Source organism: Triticum aestivum, chromosome 7A, assembly GCF_018294505.1.
Source record: "Triticum aestivum cultivar Chinese Spring chromosome 7A, IWGSC CS RefSeq v2.1, whole genome shotgun sequence".
Classification (NCBI taxonomy): Eukaryota; Viridiplantae; Streptophyta; class Magnoliopsida; order Poales; family Poaceae; genus Triticum; species Triticum aestivum.
The window spans coordinates 457,173,531-457,194,063 of record NC_057812.1 but is presented as its reverse complement, the minus strand read 5'-3'; positions in this window follow the sequence as shown (position 1 = coordinate 457,194,063).

The following is a 20,533-nucleotide window of genomic DNA, read 5'->3' as shown; positions in this document are numbered from 1 at the left end:
ACCCCAACAATGACAGAAGAAGGGTGACAACTCGATCTGATCGTAATCTGTCAATTGGTTTCTCTCTCGAACATTGTGTCTCTATGCCTCACTCGGTAGCCCCCTTGATATGTATACTTCTCGCGCACGCACAGCTGTAGTGACGATGACGCTGAACCCAGTGTGCCTCATTTTTACCGGCCTCATGTGATAGTTTTCACCCTGTTTTCTGTTAATTAACAAGGCAACCTTTTCTTTGTTACTACTAGTGTATCTGAAATCATTCGGGCATACATAAAATATATCACTTCAACCCAATTATCGCAGTAACTATTTTAAAAGAAACTAGCTAGATGCCCATGCGTTGCACAGAACATCAAGATGCATTTGTATGAGTAGTTTATCTTGTGAGAGAAAAGGATGAACGAGGGAAGGCTGTATTTGCGAACGTGGAGAGGGGTGTGGGTATATTTTTGCAAAATTTCCATAGTTTTCTTCCTATCCGTTAGATATAAATCTGACGGCCTATATTGCAGGATGGCACACACACCATCATCACCAACTCTGTTTTCTACTCCCTCCATTCCTAAATATTTGTCTTTTTAGAGATTTCAACAAGTGACTACATATGGAGCAAAATGAGTGAATCCACACTCTAAAATATGTCTACATACACATCCATATGTGGTAGTCCATTTGAAATCTGAAAAAGACAAATATTTAGGAATGGATGGAGTATAAGAGTAGACATGGAGATATATCTCCGGCATGGTCTACAACAAAAATGTGCTGGACTGGTTAGCGTCGGATGCTCGCAACGCGATGACATGAGTTCGAAATCTGTCTTTAACTTTAGATTTTTATATCATATATTATTCAATCTATACTTCTTTCGCTACTATACTGATAGTGGAACCCACAGAGTACTTAGAATACAAGATTAAGGATGGACTTGTTTCTTTTTATCTTTCTGTACGATGTTGTAGCCACCCTGCAAGTCACATGTACACTGTACATGCAATTAACTTTTTATAGAGGGACAATCATACACGCAATTAACTCAAATGGATTGGACGTCACTCTATTATTTCCAGCATAAGAGCATCTCCAACGGCAGCCGACAAATTTCCTCCTGCTTCCTTCCGCGGAGGACGACATCAAACGCCAGCGGCATACATTTTCACAACTCTAACCAACCAGATGAAATTCGTGCAAACACGGACTAATTTCATATAAGCATGAAGGATTTCGTATAAAAAAGCCGGATCTTCATATAAACATGATGGATTTCATTACATTTACATGAACTAAGCGGTGCCAATCCGGCTCTCTTGGTATAATTAATACTCCCTCCGTCTGGAAATACTTGTCCTAGAAATGGATGTATCTAGACTTATTTTAGTTACTGATACATACAGTTTATCCATTCTTAGAAAAAAATCCCGCCGGCTGGAGAGGGAGTACATAATCTAAATGGCCGCCCGCGGATCCCTTTGTCTTCCTCATCTCCGGCAGACACTTTGCGGGGTCGACGAAGGTCCTCGGAAGAGACAAAGAAGCAAAGAAACCACCTGAATGCGCAGTCGTCACCTCGGCGGTGGTCTTCATGGGACCCAAGTGGCGGCGGCCTCCCGTGTTCTACTTCTCCTCGATGATGGCGGCGGACACGGAGAAGCTAGCCACCGACTTGTCGCTCTCCACGCACCCGGCTTCTGTCTCTTCCTGCATGGCGCTGCCGCAGGCACGGGAGGTGCGTCCACAGACACGGGAGGCGCGGCACCACAGACACTGGTGGCGCGGTATGGCGTGGTAGTGACGATGCCCGTACCGGTGTGCTCGTCACCGTGCCGGTGTGGAGCAACTCGCCACTCCTCATCGAGATGAACTAGAGCGGCGAGTTGTTGAACCACGTGCCTGCTTGGGGCGGCAACTAGCTCCGTTAGGCCAAGCGAGGTTGGTGAAGCACCGAGCGGCCTCGCCCGTATCCGGGGGGCTTGGCGGGCCACCCAGCCGGGTAATATGCCAGAGGACGGCTCCTCGGAAGCCATCGGAAGAGTGGAGAAAATGGTGAAGGAGGAGATGGGGGAGCGGTGGAGGGGTGCGATTCTAGCCCGTTGTCTGTCTAGCCTCGTGTAAATAGAGGGCGGACAGTAGGTGCTTGGCCGGCGTCTGGCCTCACTTAAACTGGGGGCGGACAGGAGGAGCTCGGCCGGTGTTGCATTTAATTCTGGCCCGCTCATGAATGGAATTGTGGCCGGAGTAGGTTTCTCGGTTTGCATGCGGGTTTGATGGAGGCGAGGAGGCGTGTTCAGCCGGGCGTGCAGCGGGTGGCGTAGTACTATTCAATTTGACAGCGGGCGGCGCAGTTCCTGATACAGCTTTAATGCAGACAGGAGAGGGAGTAGCAGTTCCCGAAATGTTGAACGGCCAATGCATCCTCCTTCAATTAATGCATGAGGGAAGTAATGGGAGGAGGACCGGGAAAGAGGCTGCACGATGTGAATGCAACACAGTTTACCCTCATATAAAGGCGCCCCTCCATTCCAATGCATCTACCAGATCGTATGCACCTAAGCATTTGCCTAAGCACCTACACTAAGCGCAAAAGAGCTCACTCCAGACCCATGGCGACGATGCGCATGAGCGGCCAGTGGCTGTGCCAGATGGTCCATGACATCGGCCTGCAGCATGGCACCGAGGATCGTCTCCAGATGGTGTTGGAGACCGGCTGGTGGATGGCTGCCGTCGACGCCAACTACGACTCTTAGTTGGACCAGATGATCGTTGCCACCACCAACAAGTTCACCGTCCTCAAGAAGCTCGCGGATGACATCGCCGTACTCCTCCAGCCCGCACACCCGGGCTCCTCATTGCCCGCCACCCTAATCGGCCTCCATGGCCGGAACCTCTTTCAAGCACTGGTGGCCCTGCGACTGCCCGCCGACGCCATGAAGAATGTCCACCTGGAGGTCGCGCTCGCCGCGGGGCGCCTCGCCATGCGAGAATTCGTCGACCTACACATCCACGTGTACGAGCAAATCATGTACATAGGTATCTACAAGGCCAGTGAGGACGCTGCGACGTTGGCCTTCCTCAACCGGCTAGAAGCCCTGGATGCCTTTGCTGAGAAGCACCTCGACCTCGCCATAAAAGTCGTCGATCGGTGGCCCGGCGCACTAAGTTGAGGAGGAGGAGGTCGTACGTTGATGGATGCATCTTTCTTCTTGCCTTCTGTAACCACCACTACGATCGCATAATCATCGTGGCCTTAATTCTTATTGTGCTATTGCATTCTTGTTCCAGTCAATACCGACATGTGCGATCCCTTTGCTTAATTATGTGCATCACTGTAACTAGTACTCCATCCGTGAATTTATAAGTTGTGCTTACCTTTCCCATCAACTTCGTGCAACGCGTGGGCATCTTGCTAGAAACACTGGAACATGTCGGACTGCGTGTGACCAAACCGACGATGCGCCAACCTAGCTACTACGTACCCTGCTTATCTGGCGAAAATAGACCCACCCTAGCGTTTCCAATCGTTATTTCTATCTATCGATCGTGCCAAGGAGTAGAACCAAAATGTTACAATTTATACATGTCTCTCTACTCCTACTCCTATAAAATACTCAGTTGGTGATGGTGGTGTGTCTGCCATCCGTCGTTTCTGACCATTAGATCTGCATCTAACGGCTGTGAGGTAAGTTGTGTCATTTTTGCAACAATAGCCCACCTCTCTGCTCCAATTTGCAGAAAACCCCTTATTATCTTGAAAGCAACCACATCCCTCCCTCACCTCATCAAAACAGCCTGAGAAATATATACTCCTATAAAAGACTCAGTTGGTGATGGTGGTGTGTCTGCCATCCGTCGTTTCTGACCATTAGATCTGCATCTAATGGCTATGAGGTAAGTTGTGGCATTTTTGCAACAATAGCCCACTTCTCTGCTCCAATTTGCAGAAAACCCCTTATTATCTTGAAAGCAACCACATCCCTCCCTCACCTCATCAAAATAGCCTAAGAAATATATCTCTACTCGTATAAAATACTGAGTTGGTGATGATGGTGTGCCTGCCATCCTCCAATATAGGCCATCCGATCTATATCTGACGGATAGGAAGGAAACTATAGCAATTTTGCAGAAAGACACCCGCACCCCTCATCACATTTGCAGATAAGGCCTTCCATAGTTCATAATTATCTCCCACAAGATAAACTACTCATATAGCATATTGATGTTCCATGCAACACACGGGCATCTAGCTAGTACTCCTATAAAAGTCTCAGTTACTGATTGTAACATCCCAAAAATTTAAATTTTGGAATGTTATAATAAATAGATAGATTGAATGTTTGTTTGATTGTTGTGTGATTGATTGAGTGAAATTGGAAACTTTTTGAAAGTTAAATGAGAGGGAATAAAAGGACTTTTCCAAACTTTCACCTTTTTGCATTTTGATCTCCATGAATTCAAATTCTTTTCACCACGAAACCCTAGAGAGAAGATAACATGACTTCTTCCATTTATTTAAATAGGGGTGTTGAAAATATTTGAATTTCATCTGAAAATATTTCCAATTCTGAAACTTTAAGCAACTCAATGATTTTCATGAGAGAAGATAAAATGACTTCTTCAAAACAAATGAAATATGAGTTGGGAGTTTCAAAGAAACTCAAATTTAAAATCCATTTGAAATTATTATTGTTTTCAATTTGGGTTATTTGAGTTTTATTCAAATTATTTTTCTCCAAAAACAAAATACATGGAAAATAGGGTAACATGATTCCCTACAATAGATAATTGGAGAAAAAAGTAAATTTGAAATCATTTTCGTATTTTTAAAATGATTTTCATTGGATTTTATTAGACCAGTAGCACTCTTTGAATTATCTGAATTTGTGTGGATTTTATTTGGCATTATAAAAATGTCCATATCGTAGAAAATCTTTTTCTGAAAATTTTGATATATAATATGCCTATATAAAAATTTTATTTTATTTTTTTATTCGGTTTTCCTTCTATTTCTATTTAAAGAAAACTGTATGTGTGGCCCATATTTATTTATCGCCTACATGCGCAGTATAGTAGCTTCTAGCGCCCCATTGTTTTTTTCTCCCTTAAATAGACCAGGCCCAGCCAGCCTTTTCATTTTTTTTATTTTTTTTCTTAGGCTGAATTTTGTAAAAAAAAACTGCAGCAGCAGCGTGCACGCGGCCGGCCGAAGGCCTTTAGGCCCATGCGAGCCGCTCACCTCTTTTCATCTCTGTTTCGTATATTTTCGTCTACATTTAGTCCCACATTGCCTAGCTTTTGACCTCTAAGCCTCTTTTCCACCAATAAATATAGACCCATAGAGCCTCCAAAAATCATCCGATTCGAGTTAAATCAATATTTTGGTTTGACTAGATTCATTTAATAAAAATATATTTCTCCTCTCCGGCGCGACTTATAGAAATTTTCTCTTCTCTCCAAAGTCATCTTTTCTCTGCCTTATAAAAGTATCTTTCTTTTTTTCTTATACTTCCGTAGTTTATTATTTTTAGACTAATACGATAAAATAATTAGATTATCAATTAGTCTACGTATTTATACATTAGACCCTAGCCCGTAGCAATTTTTTCTTCCGTAAAACAGCTTGGCCCTGATTTTTCAAATAGCCGTAACTTTTTACTCGTTTGTCCAAATCCAACGAAACCAACACCCACTTCTTCGTTATGATCTCCTCTATCCAGTAATCCAACCCAAACATGTTTTTAAAAATTTAAACATTGAATTAGATGATATTTGAATTCAAACTTCGTTTGATGATAACTTGAGTTTCGTAGCTCCGTTTGAGTTGATTCTTTTTGCAAATCGAAGCTCTTGACCTAAACCTTATGATAAGGCCAAATTCATATAATTTTGGTACTGTTAGAAATTGTTTTATGTTGCAAGAGTTATTTGCTTGGTTTTGGTGTTTTCTGAACTGTCTTCTTCGTTCTTCCAGATCTTCTGAGTGATTGCTTATGTGTGGTTACTATTGCTTGCTTACGATAGATTGACCGGAGTGTGACGAGTAGAACTATCAAGAGTTTTGAGTGTGAATCATCTTCATCAACATTGCAGGCAATTTCACACTTTGATCATATCCCTTTCATACCCAGTGTTTATGCATTAGTTTCACCCTCAAACATTGCATGACTAGGATTGATAACATGTGGGTATTGGAAAGTAGTTGATGAGGTAGGAACCTATTGCCCTGCATTCAAACCTTGAGAGTTACTATTACGTTATGCTTATATTGCCATGTTATGCTCGTAGACAAGGATTGGGTTTGAGAGTATTTCATGACAGATGTGAGATTGTTAATTAATGGTTTACTTAAGGTGGCAACTTTAACACACATCTGGGTGGACTGAGGCACCTGGGTATTCCAGCGATTGCCTGTCTAGGCACCTGGGTATTCCAGGATTGCCTGTTTTTTTATGGACCGCCACCTAGGCTCAAAGGGATCATGAGATTATTCATACTAGAAACTTCCGTGTGTAGCCACAAGCTATTATGGGCTCTAGCATAGTTGATTAAGTTGTGTGAACTCTTACAGTAGTAGACTAGCAGATGTAGGGGAAAGTAGGTGTAACGGTCTACCAGATCGTAAGGTGCTAGCGCTTCTGAAAGACTATGTCTCGGTCATCCGTTTCTCAAACACCATGTAGTGCGAGAAATCAAACGGAGGCGATAGAGTCTTGTGGGGAAAAGTGCACAAACCTCTACAGAGTGTATAAACTAATCATGGTTAGCCGTGTCCCCAGTTATGGGCGTCTTGAGTATCTAGTACTTGGATTATCATGTGAATCTCATCACATTACTTTAAATTAATTTTGTTGGGTTTAATGATGTTACTTAATTGGGATTGAGAATGCTGTCAACCATTCTCAATGTTCAACAACCACCATGATAGTTAAGTAAAATTTATTCCTTTGCAGTAGGGAAAATTTGGCTTTTCGCAAAAACATTATAACCATAGAGCTTTTCCACCAGCCAAATATGCATGTAAAGATAGCCATTGTTCATCATTTCTCTCTATGGTGTGAATTTGCCAGTACATTCAATGTACTGAGCCTTTGTGGCTGCAATGTCTCATGTTGTAGGAATCTTACGAAGAGTAAGTGATACGTTAGGGTTATGATTTCTACACTCAACTTTGTCGTTGGTGTTGATGGGAATCCACAACCTTGTTACTTGCGCTATTTTGGATTGAGGTAATAGTATTTACATTACTTTATACATGTGATTTACCTCTGTTATAAATCCTCGAGTACTGTGTGTGTCAGCATACCGATCCAGGGATGACACTTAAGCACAGAGACTTGATCCATTCGGGTCGGATCGCTCCAAGATGGTATCAGAGCACATGTTGACTGTAGGACGTGTCCCTAGAAACTGGCAAGCCCATAGCAAAGATTTTTCTCTACAACTTTCCCTTTCAAAAAGATCTTTTACCTCTCTTCTCTTCTGAGCTTATTCAAAAATTCCCTTTAGTAAGACCATACCCCTTTCCCCTTTTGACCACATGAAGATTCGACTAATGAGACCACTCCAAGAAGTACAAGATATCGGACAACTAAGACCACTTCGGAATGAAGAGTATTTTCCGTGCATCTGAATAATGGAAACTACAACGGTTGAAGACCGAAGACAAGTAGAATTTGAAGGCTCTGAAGAATTCCCAGATTTGTATGACCTAGGAAGGCTACCCTTATGGAACTTGGCAGACTATGGAAGTTGTCAATACCCGAGATCAAGGTGTATCGAAGAAAGACTGAAACAAGGAGCATGAGAACTTGAAGTTTTGTCAAAGAAAACCCTAAGGCAGGAGATATCAACTATAGAATGATAGCTCATGGGAATGACAAGAGCAGAAACACGGTTACCCGTGATGTCATCGCCCGCTGATGCTATTGTCACCGTGCTGAGTTAAGGATGCATTTCTTCAGAATGGATTTGATGGAAGAAGGCTGATGGAGCACCTTTTAGTAAGATGAAGTTTTAACCTTAGCCGGTGTATCACCAGGATCTGGAGTAGTACATCAAGAAGTTTAAGGTGGAGCTCCATGAAGCCGTATTAGACAAGGAAGTATTTCATGAGGAACTCAGGACCCTAAAGATGAGAGTAGCTAAGCTGGAGGAGCAAAACCTCGAGATACCGGAGATTCGTCAGGAACTGAAGGACAGTAGGACCATGGTTCATGCGAAGGATGTTGAAACCAGAAGTTTGGAATGCAACTCCAGAATATTAAAGGATGTCACGAGAGACTTCGCGTCAACAGAGTTGATCTGGCAAAAGAACTTGAGAAAGACAAGAATGATCGGAAGAAGCCATTGGAGGCATGAACAAGGCTTGAAGAGTTTGGAGACATTGAAGATTTATTGACCTTTAGAAGACCAAACCCCTGTTATATACCTACGTTAGATGCGACGTTTGTGAGCTATCATTTGTTTGATGTTTTTCCCGACAGCCACAAATAAAATGTGTCTTTTCAAAACTTTTGTTTGTATTGTGTGTATCCCTCTCTATCTCTCTTATCTCACCCCAAACCCATGGACCCAATAGAGGATGAATGAAGATGAGCTTATATTTTCTGGACCGATGAGTCAATTGGAGACGGACCAACGGATTCAAAACATGGAGGATCACATGAAGAATAACCCTATAGTCGGAAAGGATATGACCCAGCATGATCTTCAGTGCTTTAAAAGAGGTGTTGCTACTTGCTGGAGGATGTACCAAACCATCAATGGATGGCAAGGAGTAACCACTTGGAAAGAATTTAAGTTGACTCTGCCAAAGTCTCGGCTTGTGTCCCAGAAGTTGAAGCCTTATGGGAAGGATATGAAGAAACCTTGTGCATGCAAGATTTGTGGAGAAATAGGACACACCCATAAAGAACACAAGGATGAATGCCCTAATTGTGAAGGAAGTCACCCAGTTGAAGAATGCCCAACTAGGCAGATTACTTGTTTCTTGTGTGAAGGGACTACCCACTATCCTGCTTAGTGTCACATTTACCCCATGGTACAACGAACCATCCAGCAGAAGAAAGAAGTAATGAAAGGAGCCCTCATGGAAATTTTAGAAGAAGTTGTGATGAAGGAAGGGATGGAGGACACACCTAAAGAAGACCCGAGTAAACCCTACACTAAGTCTTGCTATTCATGTGGAGAAGAAGGACACATCTCCCAAAATTGTTTGAATGGGGATCTAGTATAATTCCCGACAAAGGAAGTAGAATATGACCCACAAGAAATAGAAGCCATGATTGGCATGGAAAGGTCTAGGAAGAGAAGCAGATTGGATTCCAGGAAGGACCTGAGTCATATCACCTGTTACAGGTGCAAGGAGTCAGGGCACTACCTCAACAATTGCCCAAAAAGGAAACCTTGATACTTGTCAGAAGTAATATGTTATAGTTGTAATGGAGCAGGGCACTTTGCCAGAGAATGCCCCAAGGAGAAGGAAACTTGTGCTAGATAGTTGAGTTTGCAACAAAAGAAATGGAGTAGTAGAAGTGAGAACATTTTCTTTTATATTGAGGTGTTGAGTTGAGACATGTAATGGAAAAGCGAGAGATTGTAATCACTTGAGAATGAATAAAGTTAGCATCGTTGGTACTGATATGGATTTTATGAGTTGTTACTCTATGAAGAAGAATTTTGGCCATTCTAAGGATATGAGAAATGTGGTCTATGGAAGATTTGTGCATTTTAAGGGTGGTAGTACCCTGTAAGAATCGTTGACCCCTGGAAAAGATAAGGATACTCCACTGAGTGGATTTCAGACAAAATGAATATGAGTTTTGTCTCGATATGTGTGATGCCCCAAGAGTATGTGGGATGAAGTTGGAGGCCGTCAGTTGTTGGACCAAATGTGATCAAGGAGTCAGAAGAGAATGTTAAGTTGATTCGAGATAGACTGAAGGTAGCTCAGTCCAGGCAGAAGAGTTATGCGGACTAAAAAAACACAAGGAGGTAGTCTATGAAATTGGAGACAGAGCATGTCTTCGTGTGTCCCCTCTGCGAGGAGTTAAACGAATTGGAGTTAAGGGAAAGTTAGCCCCGAGATTTGTAGGACCATACCGAGTTTTGGAGTGTATGGGAGAAGTGGCCAACAAGTTGGAGTCACCCGAAGGACTGACAGGAGTTCAAGATGTGTTTCATGTTTCCCAGTTGAAGAAGTGCCATGCAGAGATGGCCAATATTCCCCTATAAGGACGCTTGACACTGGAAAGGATAATGATGTTCCACGGAGTGGAATATGGACTCCATAAGTATAAGTTTTTATCTCGGTATGTGGGATATCCCACGAGGATGAAGAGATAAATTACTATTGGATATAAAGGAGGTATGATGTCGGAAATATGGATCAATGGAAACTCCATGATGAGTCTGAGTAATCATGTCCTAGTTTGGTGCCAATAGAAGGAAGGAAGACAATACAATTGGATGGATTTAAGAATACTAGGAAGTTGGAAGTTGGAATAATGATCAGTTGCCCGATGATAAGTTCAAGGACTACAAGTGATGAGATGGGCCATAACCCACAGGCCCCAGGACCTGCCAAGGAGCAAGCACACTCTTGTTGAAGGAAAAACCCTAGAAGAAGTTACGTTTACCGACAGATGATTTTATAGGAGTAACGCAAACCTGAGAGTTGTGAAGGACCGATAGATGTTTGTTTGGCTTGCAGAACCAATGGATTTATCCGAACTTGGTTCGTTGACAAGAGAAATTCTGCAATGCTTGTGAGGATGACCGAGTGTTAGAATGCGAGATTCGCTAAACCGTATATAAGGTAATGATTTGGGTGCGGGATGGATTGATCACCATACCGACTTACTCTTATTGTTCGCCTTGATATATGGGATGGTAAATCTGAGTGACTTACCTATAGTAGAGAGACGACGATCAAAACCCTGTTTAAACCTTAGAATGGTATAAGAAATTTTTCCCTTATACAAGGCAGCTTTTGCCAACCGTAGGTTATACGGTGAGGATCAACTAGACCCATTTCTCGCAGAAGGAACCATAAATTGTTGACCACCATGAGATATCGATAGTTGTTTAGTTTTGGCGCCAGACCCGTCAGCTAAGAAGACCCAGTCACAGAAGAACCTTACCAAGATGAAAGACAGAAGAATTGAGGAAAAGGTTATGCCACTATCGAAAGAGCCCAGATAAGGAATTATCCTGAAGATCTGAGAAGACCGACACTGTTAACAATATGGATGAAGTATATGAGTTTTGATGGAACCGTAACCATGCTTCAAAGGGTGGTAGCACCCGAGACCCCGGAGACGATCGATGGATTTTGAGGAGACCCCCAAAACCCTAACCTTTTCTTGCTAGCCTCTCCGAATCTCGAGGACAAGATTCATTTTAAGGGTGGTAGGTTTGTAACATCCCAAAATTCTAAATTTTGGAATGTTATAATAAATAGATAGATTGAATGTTTGTTTGATTGTTGTGTGATTGATTGAGTGAAATTGGAAACTTTTTGAAAGTTAAATGAGAGGGAATAAAAGGACTTTCCCAAACTTTCACCTTTTTGCATTTTGATCTCCGTGAATTCAAATTCTTTTCATCACGAAACCCTAGAGAGAAGATAACATGACTTCTTCCATTTATTTAAATAGGGGTGTTGAAAATATTTGAATTTCATCTGAAAATATTTCCAGTTCTGAAACTTTAAGCAACTCAATGATTTTCATGAGAGAAGATAAAATGACTTCTTCAAAACAAATGAAATATGAGTTGGGAGTTTCAAAGAAACTCAAATTTAAAATCCATTTGAAATTATTATTATTTTCAATTTGGGTTATTTGAGTTTTATTCAAATTATTTTTCTCCAAAAACAAAATACATGGAAAATAGGGTAACATGATTCCCTACAATAGAAAATTGGAGAAAAAAAGTAAATTTGAAATCATTTTCGTATTTTTTAAAATGATTTTCATTGGATTTCATTAGACTAGTAGCACTCTTTGAATTATCTGAATTTGTGTGGATTTTATTTGGCATTATAAAAAATGTCCATGTCATAGAAAATATTTTTCTGAAACTTTTGATATATAATATGCCTATATAAAATTTTTATTTTATTTTTTATTTGGTTTTCCTTCTGTTTCTATTTAAAGAAAACTGTATGTGTGGCCCATATTTATTTATCGCCTACATGCGCAGTATAGTAGCTTCTGGCGCCCCATTCTTTTTTTTCTCCCTTAAATAGACCAGGCCCAGGCAGCCTTTTCATTTTTTTTTATTTTTTTTCTTAGGCCGAATTTTGTAAAAAAAACTGCAGCAGCAGCGTGCACGCGGCCGGCCGAAGTCCTTTAGGCCCATGCGAGCCGCTCGCCTCTTTTCATCTCTGTTTCGTATATTTTCGTCTACATTTAGTCCCACATTGCCTAGCTTTTGACCTCTAAGCCTCTTTTCCACCAATAAATATAGACCCATAGAGCCTCCAAAAATCATCCGATTCGGGTTAAATCAATATTTTGGTTTGACTAGATTCATTTAAGAAAAATATATTTCTCCTCTCCGGCGCGACTTCTAGAAATTTTCTCTTCTCTCCAAAGTCATCTTTTCTCTGCCTTATAAAGGTATCTTTTTTTTCTTATACTTCCGTAGTTTATTATTTTTAGACTAATACGATAAAATAACTAGATTATCAATTAGTCTACATATTTATACATTAGACCCTAGCCCGTAGCTATTTTTTCTTTCGTAAAACAGCTTGGCCCTGATTTTTCAAATAGCCGTAACTTTTTACTCGTTTGTCCAAATCCAACGAAACCAACGCCCACTTCTTCATTATGATCTCCTCTATCCAGTAATCCAACCCAAACATGTTTTTGAAATTTTAAAAGTTGAATTAGATCATATTTAAATTCAAACTTCGTTTGATGATAATTTGAGTTTCGTAGCTCCGTTTGAGTTGATTCTTTTTGCAAATCGAAGCTCTTGACCTAAACCTTCTGATAAGGCCAAATTCATATAATTTTGGTACTGTTAGAAAAAAATTTATGTTGCAAGAGTTATTTGCTTAGTTTTGGTGTTTTCTGAACTGTCTTCTTCATTCTTCCAGATCTTTTGAGTGAGTTCTTATGTGTGGTTACTATTGCTTGCTTACGATAGATTGACCAGAGTGTGACGGGTAGAACTATCAAGAGTTGAGTGCAAATCATCTTCATCAACATTGCAGGCAAGTTCACACTTTGATCATATCTCTTTCATACCCAGTTTTTATGCATTAGTTTCACCCTCAAGCATTGCATGAGTAGGATTGATAACATGTGGGTATTGGGAAGTAGTTGATGAGGTAGGAACCTATTGCCCTGCATTCAAACATTGGGAGTTACTATTACGTTATGCTTATATTGCCATGCTATGCTCATAGACGTGGATCGGGTTTGAAAGTATTTCATGACAGATGTGAGATTGTTAATTAATGGTTACTTAAGGTGGCAACTTTAACACACATCTGGGTGGATTGAGGCACCTGGGTATTCCAGCGATTGCGTGTCTAGGCACCCGGGTATTCCAGGATTGCCTGTTTTTTTATGGACCGCCACCCAGGCTCAAAGGGATCATGAGATTATTCATACTAGAAACTTCCGTGTGCAGCCACAAGCTATTATGGGCTCTAGCATAGTTGATTAAGTTGTGTGAACTCTTACAGTGGTAGACTAGCAGATGTAGGGGAAAGTAGGTGTAACGGTCTACCTGATCGTAAGGTGCTAGCGCTTCTGAAAGACTATGTCTCGGTCATCCGTTTCTCAAACACCATGTAGTGCGAGAAATCAAACGGAGGCGATCGAGTCTTGTGGGGAAAAGTGCACAAACCTCTGCAGAGTGTATAAACTAATCATGGTTAGCCGTGTCCCCGGTTATGGACGTCTTGAGTATCTAGTACTTGGATTATCATGTGAATCTCATCACGTTACTTTAAATTAATTTTGTTGGGTTTAATGATGTTACTTAATTGGGATTGAGAATGTTGTCAACCATTCTCAATGTTCAACAACCACCATGATAGTTAAGTAAAATTTATTCCTTTGCAGTAGGGAAAAATTGGCTTTTTGAAAAAACATTATAATCATAGAGCTTTTCCACCAGCCAAATATGCATGTAGAGATAGCCATTGTTCATCATTTCTCTCTATGGTGTGAATTTGCCAGTACATTCAATGTACTGACCCTTTGTGGCTGCAACGTCTCATGTTGCAGGAATCTTACAACGAGTAAGTGATACGTTAGGGTTACGATTTCTACACTAAACTTTGTCGTTGGTGTTGATGGGAATCCACAACCTTGTTACTTCCGCTATTTCGGATTGAGGTAATTGTATTTACGTTACTTTATACATGTGATTTACCTCTGTTATAAATCCTCGAGTACTGTGTGTGTCAGCATACCGATCCAGGGATGACACTTAAGCACATAGACTTGATCCATTCGGGTCAGGTCGCTACAGTGATGGTGGTGTGTCTGCCATCCGTCGTTTCTAACCATTAGATATGCATCTAACGGTTGTGAGGTAAGTTGTGGCATTTTTGCAACAATAGCCCACTTCTTTGCTCCAATTTGCAGAAAACCCGTTATTATCTTGAAAGCAACCACATCCCTCCCTCACCTCATCAAAACATCCTGAGAAATATATTTTGAGTGAAAAGTACTCCCTACGTTCCTAAATATTTGTCTCTCTAGAGATTTCAATAAGTGACTACATACGGAGCAAAATGAGTGAATCTACACTTCAAAATATGTCTATATAATCCGTATGTGATAGTCCATTTGAAATCTCAAAAAAGACAAATATTTAGGTACGGAGGGAGTAATATATTCGGAGTATATCAAAACAAGAGTGATTTCTTTCAAGTTTGTGAACAAATACTACTATTCTACTACTTTGGATCCGTCACAACGCACGGGCACATTGCTGGTAAAAGGAAAAGGCCTGCCGCGTTCGCGTCGCACCCCCACATGCCCGAGAATCGGGAGTACAACACGGCCCGTCCGGCATGACATATAGCTTAGGGAAGGCGTGTTGCCTAGCATTTTCACTTTCATGTGGGACCGCCGTTGAGCAAACCGACACCCCGCCCGCCGCCGGGTTGGAAAACAGAAACGAGGGGAAGATCTAGTTGTAGCATGGAAGCCAAGAAATTTGGTGTCAGATGGGGCTCGTTGATAGAGTATGAGCATTCCGTACTACTCTACTCCTACTAGTACCAAGTTTGTAGTACTATACAACTAGTAGTACCACTATACAACTAGTAGGTATGTGCACGGCACATCATCGTAGGAACAAAAAATGGGAAGATCTTGTTTTGGGTGATTTATCTTTTTTCCAGTCAACGTAGTATGAATAATATGATGTGGGGGGCACCCATGAAGCTTATGTGGCTTGGTTTCATGGCTACGAAAGGTTAGAGAAAAATAAATAGATAATGTGTTTAGAGTGCACTCCACTAAACAGATATTCTTTGGATCCATTGCAACGGGCCGGCACATCTATATCTATACCCCCTATATAGTGTGTGAATAACTTTGAAAGTTGGTCGTTGGATGAAGCCAATCCGACGTTACAAAGATGGCAAATCAGAGCACTACTGGCCGTTGGATATCATCTACATTCCACCAGATTCTGCCACATGGATAATCTAGAAGACTCTATGGTTGAACTTCATTCATGACTAACTTTGCCACAACTAAGCTTAGGCAAAGTGTGTCTGCCACAAAAAATGTGGCTAACAAAATGGCCACCACAAGTGTGGCAAGTGATTTGGCAAGAAGTTGAGTCTATGACATGTGGACCATGTAGCTAGAAAAGTGCGGCAAGCCACAAGTGTAGCAATGAACCAAACACATGACTGGTGTGTTTGGTAGGGTGTATGAAGGGTGCGTGATCCCAAGAGTTCCCTTCTCGACCCACTTTTGGGTGTTTGGTAGAGTGTATGGAGGGTGCATGAGTCCACACTAGATTAGCACAAATGCAGTAGAAGCATGCATGAAGAGAGCATACATGAAGAGGGGTGTTGAGTTGAGCATGCATGAAGAGGGAACAACTATGCTAAGACGAGAACGCAACCAAACACACTTGTGGCACCCCTAAGCTTAGGCGTGGCAACCTTAGGCTGCAAACAAAACCATAACTTTGAAAGTTGGTCATTGGATGAAGCCAATCCGACGGTACAAAGATGGCAAATCCGAGCACTACTGGCCGTTGGATATCATCTACATTCCACCAGATTTTGCCACATGTAGAATCTAGAAGACTCCACATGTAGAAGCATAATGCATGAACCACCAGAATCTCATGCGTGCAATGCACGTGTACCTTACTAGTAGTTAGTAGTAGTAAGAAAAAAATTCCGGGTTTGGCACGAGCTCGTATTGCAGGAGCACCACAAGGCCTGCCGCATGAGTTACATTTCCCTCTCGGGGCCCACGGGACCGAACTTCAATGGCTTAGTGCCCGGCCTATGAGTCAATGACATGCGGACCTTAAATGCGGCTGGCCCACATGTCATTCTCATGGTGGTGGTGTGGTTCGCGACTCACTCGTTCGAGATGAACCAGCCGGTGGTGGCGTGGCTGTGGCGAGGGTGCCACAGCTAGACGTCGGGGCGTTACGAGGCATAGATGGCCACACCGGCAGGTACTACCTGTAGTACAGAAGTACTCCAGCTGAGGATTGATGCCCGGGATGAAATTTGTCACAACCGCTGGATGAAAATTCGATGGTGCGGGAGTACGGATCGGAGCACAGCAGCGGAGCAGGCAAACCGCGTCCAATCGGGTGTGGCTGTGGTAGAAAGTTGATGGTCGCCGCAGTTTAGTTAGCCCGCATGTCATGCACACAAAGGCAGAGGAGCAGTGGGGCCGAGAGGGATGAGGCGCACGTCGGGGGGTGAGGATCCCCTAACATGAACAATCCTACCATTCTTTCACTGACATGTGGGACCCCCAAGTGTGGGTCCCACCTGTCAGCGAAGAAAAGGGAGGGTAAGGCAGTGATAGCCATGTCATAGCATCCATGTCCACGTGAAACAAGAAACATGATGGTCGTCGTGGTCCAACTTCCATGGATAAGCTGTCATGTCTGCTGACACATGTATAACAAAACTAGAGTGTTTATATTTCAAGCCTGTGAACAAGTATTATTCTACTACTTTGGATCCATTGCAACGCATGGGCCAGCACATTGGTAGTAGTAGTGTCTATCTCTATCTCTAGAGGCTTTCCCTCGTTCATCCTTTTCTCTCACAAGATAAAGTACTCATACAAATGCATCTTGATGTTCCGTGATGACAAACCAGGGGACTTGTTTCGTATGGGACACATCCTATGATATACTCCCTCTCTCCTAGTTTATTTATTTTCAATCTTTTCGTTTTATAAGTTTCAAATTCAAATTTAGAGGGGCAGTGGGGCCGAGAGGGGTGAGCCGCAGGTCGGGGGACGTGTGGTGTCGTGGGTTCGTGCGGCGTCGTGGGAATCGCGTGTGGCTGTGGTAGAAACTTGATGCTCGCCGCATTTAAGGTGGCCCACATGTCATGCACACAAAGGCAAAGGGGCGGTGCGACCGAGAGGGGTGAGGCGCACGTCGGGGGACGTGGTGCCGTGGGTTGGAGCGGCGTCGTGGGAATCACGAGTGGCAGTGAATGAAACGTGATGGTCGCTGTAGTTGAACTTCCATGGACAAGCTGTCATGTCTATGGACACATGCATTGCATACCGATCACTGGAAGGAGTAGCAGAGAAAGCTAGGCGGATAAATAGTTCCTTATAGTCAAGCGGACCCATGCTACTACTTGTTCCAAAGACATGCACACCATCGAAATAGTCCATCTATATTAATATACATAGAGAGGGAATATTTTTTACAAGAGAGGAAATAGTTCATCCATCCATAATGCCCTGCTGCTGGTGCAGCATCTTCTTCTTCTTGTTGTTCTCATTTTCTGTGGGAGACGGCTTTGCAACAAGCTCTCTGGACCTTGCAGCTATCTCGAAACTCACACGGGCATCGAGGGCAGCATATTTTATCCGCTCGTACGTCAAGGGATAATTCTCCCATCCAGATGACCTTAATGCTAGCGTCTCGTCACCCTTCTGAAGATTTGTTCTAAGCACAAAATTTTCTACGTCGAATAGGGATGGTGTTGGTTTATCACAATCTTCTACAGGAATTTTTATTCTGGTTTGTAGGTCAGCAATGCTTTTCAAATCAAGGTTGTATGGCTCCAACACTACAGGAATTAGCTACTTTGCCGTCTGCCACGACGGACGGCAAAGGCATGAACGGCGGACGGCAAAAGGCTCCGGCAAAGTAAGGTCCGGCAAAGAGCTACTTTGTCGTCTGCTTTAGGCGGCTGGCGGCAAAGGGGCCTTTGCCATCAGCAGCAGATGGCAAAGAAAGCAGACGGCAAAAATTGCGTTGTTAGTCCATTAGGTGGCTAACGGCAGGCCTTTGCCGTCCGCCGCTGATGGCAAAATTTGTCCTGCCTTTGCCGTCTGCCGAATGATGTCAGCTAGACGTCACTACACGGCAGGCCTTTGCCGTCCGCCGCGGACGGCAAAATTTGTCCTGCCTTTGCCGTCAGGCACTATAGGCAAACTAACCAAATGGGTCAGCTCCCAGGAAGCATAGTTGGCTGCCACGTGGCTTCTTTGCCATCTGTCATGGAAGGCAAAGAGCCTGCATATTGGATCTTTTTCTGTTTTTTTAAATCCAACAATTTTCACAGCAAATATATATCACATATATAGATATATTTCACAGGGCTATTTACAGCAAACATATCACATATCCAGCACATAAGTTTCATCCATTCATACATAAGCAAGTTCCATCAAGTTGCACATACACATTGTTCCATCCATACATATTACAATGCAAAGTTTCATCAAGATAGCAAGTTCCATAATAGCAAGCTAGAAGAATACTTGAAGAGAATGAAAGAAAAAACAAGCACTCCATCATAGCAAGCTAGCTTCCATGAAGTGAATGAAATCTGCAAAATGGCAAATAAGAAAGTTAGAAATAGGTGACTAGAAGAAGAAGACTAGAACAAGAAGTATATGTCATTTATGAGCTAACTTAGGTGAAATGGATCATATATGAGCTAACTAAGTTGAAATGGGTCGTTTATGAGCTAACTAAGGTGAAATGGATCATTTATGAGCTAACTTAGTTGAAATGGGTTGTTTATGAGCTAACTAAGGTGAAATGGATCGTTTTTGAGCTAACTAAGTTGAAATGGATTGGCTTTTAGCTAACTTAGGTGAAATGGGTCATTTATGAGCTAACTTAGTTGAAATGGGTCGTCTATGAGCTAACTAAGGTGAAATGGATCGTTTTTGAGCTAACTGAGGTGAAATGGATCGTTTTTAGCTAATTTAGGTGAAATGGATCATTTATGAGCTAACTTAGTTGAAACGGATCATTTATGAGATAACTTAGGTGAAATGGATCATTTAAGAGCTAATTTAGGTGAAATGGATCGTTTTTAGCTAACTTAGGTGAAATGGATCATTTATGAGCTAACTTAGTTGAAATGGATCGTTCATGAGCGAACTTAGGAAAAAGCATCATTTTAGAGCTAACCTAGGTGTGATGGGTCATTTTGGAGCTAACCTAGGTAAGATGGGTCATTTTGGAGCTAACCTAGGTAAGATGGGTCATTTTGGAGCTAACCTAGGTGAAATGGGTCATTTTAAAGCTAACATAGGTAAAATGGATCACTTAGGAGCTACTCTAGGTAAAATGGGTAATGATAGGTCACTTAGGTAATGATAGGTCCTAATCCCACCCGAGTATGTGTAGATTGGGTTCATTTTCCCATGCTATGCTCCGGACCCGACGCAAAATTTCGGCAGCACCTCCCCGCTGTTCTCCTGATACACGTCTCTGCAATAAACAGAGAGGATGTGTACCCGGAGAACAACAGGGGAGGCACTGACGAAATTTATGCGTCGGATCCGGAGCAAAGCATATGGGAAAATGAACCGAATCTACACATACTCGGGCTGTCCATGGATAGCGTTAGACAATTCAAAAGAATCAAGGTTATCAATATGCAAATGAATGCATATTTATAACTATGACGCTTTCGAACAGGAGACACATATTGGTTAAGCATACTGATGATTCAAGACACATATATAGCTAGCTATCAAGTTTCATCGGCACGAACACCGGAATAGAGCAAATAATTAATGGGGGAGGAGGACATGTCATTTGTGCTCACCCACGAACAAAGGGGCAGAGCTCGTCAAACGCACGGCGAGGTCGTCGAACACCAAACCTCGCAGCGGTGAAGCAACTGCACATTTAAATCTACCCAATCAACACAATTATATATGATGTTTTTCATAACAAAATCGAAAAATATATGACCTAACTAATAATTCACAAATATATGACCCTGTCGGCCTCTGGAAGGCCAAAGAACACCTTTTTGGGAGGTGTCGGGGGTCGGGGTGTCGTGTCGGTGTCGGGGTCGGGG